Source organism: Hordeum vulgare, chromosome 1H (genome assembly GCF_904849725.1).
Source record: "Hordeum vulgare subsp. vulgare chromosome 1H, MorexV3_pseudomolecules_assembly, whole genome shotgun sequence".
Lineage (NCBI taxonomy): Eukaryota > Viridiplantae > Streptophyta > Magnoliopsida > Poales > Poaceae > Hordeum > Hordeum vulgare.
In genome coordinates, this window is record NC_058518.1 from 496,763,950 (window position 1) to 496,771,562 (window position 7,613).

General features: G+C 47.4%; 1 pseudogene; it reads right to left on the bottom strand.

Annotated features, from left to right (window-relative positions):
• Positions 1-631: 631 nt before the first annotated feature.
• LOC123418989 lies at positions 632-3,903 on the bottom strand (annotated as a pseudogene).
• Between the last annotated feature and the right edge of the window lie 3,710 nt (positions 3,904-7,613).

A 7,613-nucleotide genomic window follows, 5' to 3' on the forward strand; every position in this document is an offset into this window, starting at 1 on the left:
GCCGGCGGCGTGCCGGTCCCTCCCGTCCCTCAGGGTACTGCGCGCCGGGCGGCCATCACGAACCACTACTACCTCGACCTCACGCCGGAGCAGCGGATGAATCCCCGCTGGCATCCCGATAACCAGCATACTTTGGACGCCTTCTTCATCAATCGGCGTGAGAGGGCGCTCGCCAGGTATGAGGAGGACGGTCTGCCTCCTGGGAACTTCCACGAGGCCGGCCGTTGGCTATGGTGGTACGGCCGGACTCTGCAGAGCGTCATGGACTACATCACGGCCGGCGATATCCCCCGCCTGCGCTACCCTCAGTTCGAGCCACGAGCGCCGCCCGACGACAGCGACGACAGCAGCGACGACGACGGCGGCAACTTAGAAGGCGACGACTACCAGTACAACGACGACGGCGGCTATGAAGACTACGAGTATGCATATTATACGCCTAGGCAGGAGTATGACTAAATCACTCCAAATTTCATGTATCATCAGTGGTATCTCGAATCATTCGAAAATGGACACCAAACACATCACGGGTAATATAATTCACATGATCCATTCAACAAAGTTTGGTACAATAAATTATTACACATCATTTCTTCCCTTGTGTCCCTGCTTGCTTACGATTGTGCCGTATCCATGGAGCATCCTCATCATTTAACTTAATGCTTGGGTCGGTGTTTACTTTGAAGGGCGGAATTTCAGCAAACATATTATAATCTTCTGACATGTCTGTCTTGTCCTCCACTCCCACGATGTTTCTTTTCCCTGAAAGAACAATGTGGCGTTTTGGATCATCGCATGATGTACTGATCGTTTTCTTATCTTTCCGTTTCCTCGGTTTGCTACTCATGTCCTTCACATAGAAAACCTGAGCGACATCTTTCGCTAGGACGAATGGTTCGTCAAGGTAACCAAGATTGTTGAAATCCACCATTGTCATTCCGTATTGCTGGTCCACCTTTACCCCACCTCCTGTTAGCTTGAACCATTTGCACCGGAACAAAGGGACCTTAAAGGAGGGTCCATAGTCAAGTTCCCATATCTCCTCTATGTAACCATAATATGTGACCTTTTGCCCATTCTCGGTTGCTGCATCAAAGCGGACACCACTGTTTTGGTTGATGCTCTTTTTATCTTGGGCGATCGTGTAAAATGTATTCCCATTTATCTCGTACCCTTGGAAAGTCGTTATAGTCGAAGATGGTGTCTTGGCCAACATGTACAGCTGATCTACAACATCATTGTCATTCATTAAATGTTTTCTCAACCAACTGCCGAAAGTCTCCATGTGGGCCTTCCTAATCCAGGATTCAGGCTTCCCCGGGTTGTCCGAGCGTAAAATATTCTTGTGTTTCTCAAAGTACGGAGCCACCAAGCTGGAATTGGTCAGTACAGTGTGGTGTGCTTCAGTCAGAGAATGGCCGTCCATACATATCGTTGATTTCCTTCCGATCGTGCCTTTTCCACTTAGTCTCCCCTCGTGCCGCGATCGAGGAAGACCAATCGGCTTAAGGTCAGGAACAAAGTCAACACAAAACTCAATTACCTCCTCATTTCCATAGCCCTTGGCGATGCTTCCTTCTTGCCTAGCACGGTTACGAACATATTTCTTTAATACTCCCATGAACCTCTCGAAGGGGAACATATTGTGTAGAAATACAGGACCGAGAATGAAAATCTCTTCGACTAGGTGAACCAAGAGGTGCGTCATAATATTGAAGAAGGATGGCGGGAACACCAACTCGAAACTGACAAGACATTGGATCACATCGTTCTGTAACTGTGGTAGAACTTCTGGATTGATTACCTTCTGAGAGATTGCATTGAGGAATGCACATAGCTTCACAATGGCTACTCGAACATTTTCCGGCAGGAGCCCCCTCAAAGCAATCGGAAGCAATTGCGTCATAATCACGTGGCAGTCGTGAGACTTCAGGTTTTGGAACTTTTTCTCCGCCATGTTTATTATTCCCTTTATATTGGACGAGAATCCAGACGGGACCTTCATACTGCTCAGGCATTCAAAAAAGATGACCTTCTCTTCTTTGGTCACAGCGTAGCTGGCACGACCTTGAAACCATTCCGGATGCCGGTCATCAGGGTCTTTCAAACGTTGCTGGTCCTGCCGTGCTTCCTTTGTATCATTTGTCTTCCCATACACGCCCAAGAAGCTTAGGAGGTTCACGCAAATATTCTTCGTAACGTGCATCACGTCGATTGCAGAGCGGACTTCTAGGACTTTCCAATATTCTAGCTCCCAGAATATAGATTTCTTCTTCCACATGGCTGCGTGCCCGTCAGCTCCCTTCGGAACTGATTGTCCGCCAGGACCCTTTCCAAAGATGACTTTCAAATCCTTGACCATATCAAATACCTCAGCACCAGTGCGTTCCGCAGGCTTCGGCCGGTGATCTGCCTTGCCGTTGTAATGCTTGCCTTTCTTTCTTACTGGATGAATTTTCGGAAGAAATCGACGATGCCCAAGGTACACGTTCTTCTTACAATTTGGCAAATGTACACTTTCAGTCTCATGTAAGCAGTGCGTGCATGCATTGTATCCCTTATTTGACAGTCCCGAAAGGTTACTAAGAGCAGGCCAATCGTTGATGGTTACGAAAAGCAACGCTCGTAGGTCAAATTTCTCTTCTTTGTGCTCATCCCACACACGGACACCAGGTCTGCCCCACAGTTGTAAAAGTTCATCAACTAATGGCCTTAGGTACACATCGATGTCGTTACCGGGTTGCTTCGGACCTTGGATGAGCACTGGCATCATAATGAACTTCCGCTTCATGCACAACCAAGGAGGAAGGTTGTAGATGCATAGAGTCACGGGCCAGGTGCTATGGCTGGAGCTCTGCTCGCCAAAAGGATTCATGCCATCTGTACTTAGACCAAATCTTATGTTCCTTGCGTCAGCTGCAAAATCTTTGAACTCTCTGTCGATCTTTCTCCATTGCGTTCCATCTGCGGTGTGTCTCAACTCCCCTCCGACTTACGGTCCTCTTTGTGCCATCGCAACAACTTGGCATGCCCTTTGTTCCTGAACAGACGTTTCAACCGTGGTATTATAGGAGCATACCACATCACCTTGGCGGGAACCCTCTTCCTGGGTTTCTCGCCCTCAACATCGTCACCAGGGTCATCGCCTCTGATCTTATAACGCAATGCAGTGCATACCGGGCATTCATTCAAATTCTCGTATTCACCGCGGTAGAGGATGCAGTCGTTGATGCATGCATGTATCTTCAGAACCTCTAAACCTAGAGGGCAGACAACCTTCTTTGCTTCGTACGTACTGGCGGGCAACTCGTTATTCTTTGGAAACATATTCTTCAACATTTTCAGCAAGTTTTCAAATGCCGAGTCAGCTACACCTGCCTGTGCCTTCCATTTCAGCAAATCCAGTGTGCAGCCCAGCTTTTTCAGACCATCATCGCATCCGGGGTACAACGACTTTCTGTGATCCTCTAACATGCGATCCAAATTCTCCCTCTCCTTTTCAGTTTCGCAGCGTCTCCGTGCATCAGCAATGGTCCGACCAAGATCATCAACGGTCTCATCACGTGCCTCTTCTTCACCTTCACCTTCCCCTTCACCTTCAGCATCCTCCATGAAAGTATCACCGAAACGAGCAAGATAGCTTTCATCCATGAAATCATCCCCTTCTTCATCTTCTTCCATTATAACCCCTCTTTCTCCATGCTTGGTCCAACAATTATAGCTTGGCATGAAACCATGCCGAAGCAGGTGCAGGTGAACTTCTCTTGAGGAAGAGTAACCCTTCTGATTCTTACAGTCAACACATGGACAGATAACAAAACCCTTCTGCTTGTTCGCATTAGCCACTACGAGGAAATCTTTCAAACCCGTAGTGAACTCGCGGGAGAGTCGGTTACCGTACATCCATTGCCGATTCATCTGCATTATTATAATATAAAATATATAATTAACCATCATGCATTTGTTAAACTAACTAGCTATAAACAATAGAAATTAAACAATGAACAACACACATGCATATTTTATCAATGACACACATGCATGAAAGGTTCAAGTTGCTAACCGCGATCGAGGAGGAAAAAATAAATGAGGAACCTCAAGTGTTGCTCCAACACTTCATATCATGTTTGTTTCACGCTCTTGGGGCATTTCATCAAACACCTTGTGTGCATAAGAGGAACCAAAAGCAAACCTACACCCCCTTGTGAAGCTTGTGAAGAGAAGTGGCACCAAATGGCTAAGTGAGTGTGCTGAACTGGTATATATAGAGGAGATTTAGTCGCGGTTGGCATGGCAAACCGCGACTAAAGGCCTTTGGGCACCTTTAGTCGCGGTTGGCCTGGCCAACCGCGACTAAAGCCCCTCACGTGCACCAGCTGGCCACCGAGCGCCCTGGCCCAGGCCTTTGGTCGCGGTTCGTCTGCCGAACCGCGACTAAAGAAATCATTAGTCGCGGTTCCTACAGTTTCGCGACTTATGGGGCTGGACGGAAGCCTCTTTTTCTACCAGTGCCAGCTTGTAATGCATCAACCTAAGATTCAATAACATGTTGTCTTTCTCTGGAAAAATAATAATTTATCTTTTGAGAATGAGTAGAAAAACAATAGAAAGACGGACTGCCAAGCCTGAGATGCATACCGAATTGAATTAGTACTGACTAGAGAACCGGTAGAGACTGAAACAAGTGAAAACGTGGGAGCCTCCAGTAGCGCAGTGGCGGCACACTGTGTAGACCATACAATACTTGCTGCAAAAAACTTATGATCCAAGCAAAGATACTTGGTGTCTGTATTTTTAAGCGATCATTGTTTCTTCAGCCTTAGAGTCGTCTGAGAAAGAGGGAGCACTACCGGAATAAGCATCGGTCCCAACGGCCAGATCTATACCGACGGGGCCGTAGGCATATATATAGAGATATGCCGACAGCCTAGCGGCCGCTGTCGGTATGGAAAGGCCGTCCGTATATCTCCATATATGCCTACCGCCCCTCTTGGCATACCTCGCTCTATGTCGATGGTTTTCATCGGCATAGCGGGGCTGTCGGCATACACGTGGGCCCGGCGTCCCACCGATAGATGACGGGTTGACGCGGTCAAATATATGCCGACGACCCTGACAGCTTTTTTGTGCCGACAACTCGACATGAATAGTTCGACGTACAGGTTGCCGACGGTTTTATGCCGACGGCAGCCGTCAGCATATGGATATCCTGACGGGGTTTCCCCTAAGGCGAAGGCAGTGTGCCATCGACAAGCGAGGTTACTCTCCACAGAGGCGGGTGATAGCAGTATAGGCAGCATCATGGACTACCATATCAACAGTCAACCCAACACCGCAGAAGGTGTGCAGCTCAGTGATGAAGATGTTCTATCGATCGAAGATACGAACGAAACGTGGTAATGCTCCTGGTTGAACTCGTGGTAGTCCTCGTAAATAGTGTTCTCGGGGTACCATCATTATCCCAACCTGGTCAAGAGGCCGACAAGAATGGCCGGGAACCAGTCGCGTCAACAGCCAGAGTCAGGCGTACAAGCTATCTTGTGTGGCGCATCTTAAACAATGAGGTTCAAAGATGTCAAACGACAGTGTATGCAACATACTTTCAAAAGAATAGCGGTAGATAATCCAGATCTTCGGGTTTATGTGATCACGAGAACCTAATGTTAGAGTTAGCAAAATCCTTAGCCCAAAAGAAAAGAGAGATCAGAACCGAGAGTATAGAAGAGGAGTAAAAGATCCTAATCCCACCCAATTAAGATGTGGGTCCATAAGCCACACAATAATGTTAGTAAAGTTTTTCAAGTACAAGACTCAACTTCGACGAAGAAGTTGGAAAGGGGGCGATCTACAGGTAGTCGGCTCTGATACCAACTTGTGACGCCCCCAACTTAATCGTACACTAATCATACACGCAAATGCGTACGATCAATATTAGGGACCCACGGGAAGATATCACAACACAACTCTATACATAAATTGAAGTCATACAAGCTTCATATTACAAGTCACGGGCCTCGAGGGCTCAAACACATAAGCTCAGATATAAATGAGTCAGCGGAAGCTAATAATATCTGAGTACAGACATGGAAAACAAGTTTTACCTTAAGAAGGCTAGCACAAACACAACATGGATCGAAAAGGCGAGGCCTCCTACTTGGGAAAGTCCTAACTACTCCTGGTCGTCAGCGGCCTCCACGTAGTAGTAGGCTCTGTCAGGGTAGTAGTCGTCGGCGGGAACAACCATCTCCTGGGCTCCGTCACTTGGTCGCGGCAATCGTATCAAGAGGAAAAAAGGGAGCAAAGCAACAGTGAGTACTCATTCAAAGTATTCTTAAGACTGACATCAGAACTATGCTAAGTATGCATGAGTATCAAAAAAATGGGGCTATATCTTTGGACTGACTGTAGAAATGCCAGAATAGAGAGAAGTCCTAGTCATATCAAAGACTAGCATCTTCAGTGCCTTGCGGCATTAGAAGAGTACACATTAGTAACACATATATAGTCATATTGTTGCAACAAATTTATTAAGCACGCCAAGAGATTCTTCCTCGATTCCCTGCGATAAAGCAATCTCGGAGCCAACATTTCAATTTAAGTCACATGTCTAGTTGTATTAGATCGGGATACAACTCCAAGTCGTCTTGTTACCATGGCAACGACTATTCGAATAGTTCAATCATCCGTGCAGGGGTGCATCACATTTCCCAACACGCTCGATCAACTCTGGTCGGACACACTTTCCTCGGTCATGTTCGGCTTTGGGAGATCAACACGTAGTAGCCCTACCTAGGCTCAACAGAGAGGCCAGCTCGCCGGTCTAAATCCTAAGCGCGCGCACGAGTCTTGGGCCCATCACCCTTTGCACTCCTGCATGTTGTGTCGGCAGCCTAGATCAGTCTTGGCACATCTATACAATATCAATGCTTACGCGGACCACTCGGGCGCGTGCCACTCCAATGCTGACATCCGAAGAGCTTCGGCTGATACAACGACGCTCAGTGCCCATAACTGTCCCTGCGTGAAGGTTAATGCGAAAAGGTCAATCGACCAACTCAGATCAAATAACCAAACACATTAATGTTTTGTTACCTGCGGCGAGGATCAATGATCCACGATATGTGGTCACGTCGCCCCGTCTCGAGGATCTATGGCAAGGGCCAAGAATGCCCGGCCACGCCTCGTCACAATCACGCGGGAATCCACCCGCACCACACATCTCAACATGTTCCAGTAGTAAAGGGAAAGTAACCGTGTGTCTATAACATCACATGAATCCGAGGTATCACCCTCAATGGATTCCAATAGATGTAACCGTCAAGGAGACCAGGGAGGAATCACCCTCGATGGTTCACGCTTGAGGGGTTGCACGACAGAGTCGTTATCAAAAGTGTTGAAGGAGGAATCATCCTCTATAATCCACCTCTGGTTAACTACACTATAGAGTTAACATCATGAGTACATTAAGAGGTATCACCCTCGGTACGTGATAGTAGCTCAACAAAGTCGTACAACTAAGGGGTGTGAGGTGACGGGTCATGGTTTGTCGATCGGATGATCGAGTCTTCGAGTCTCCGAGGCTTCAAGTCGTCGAGTCTTCAATGATGAAGCAA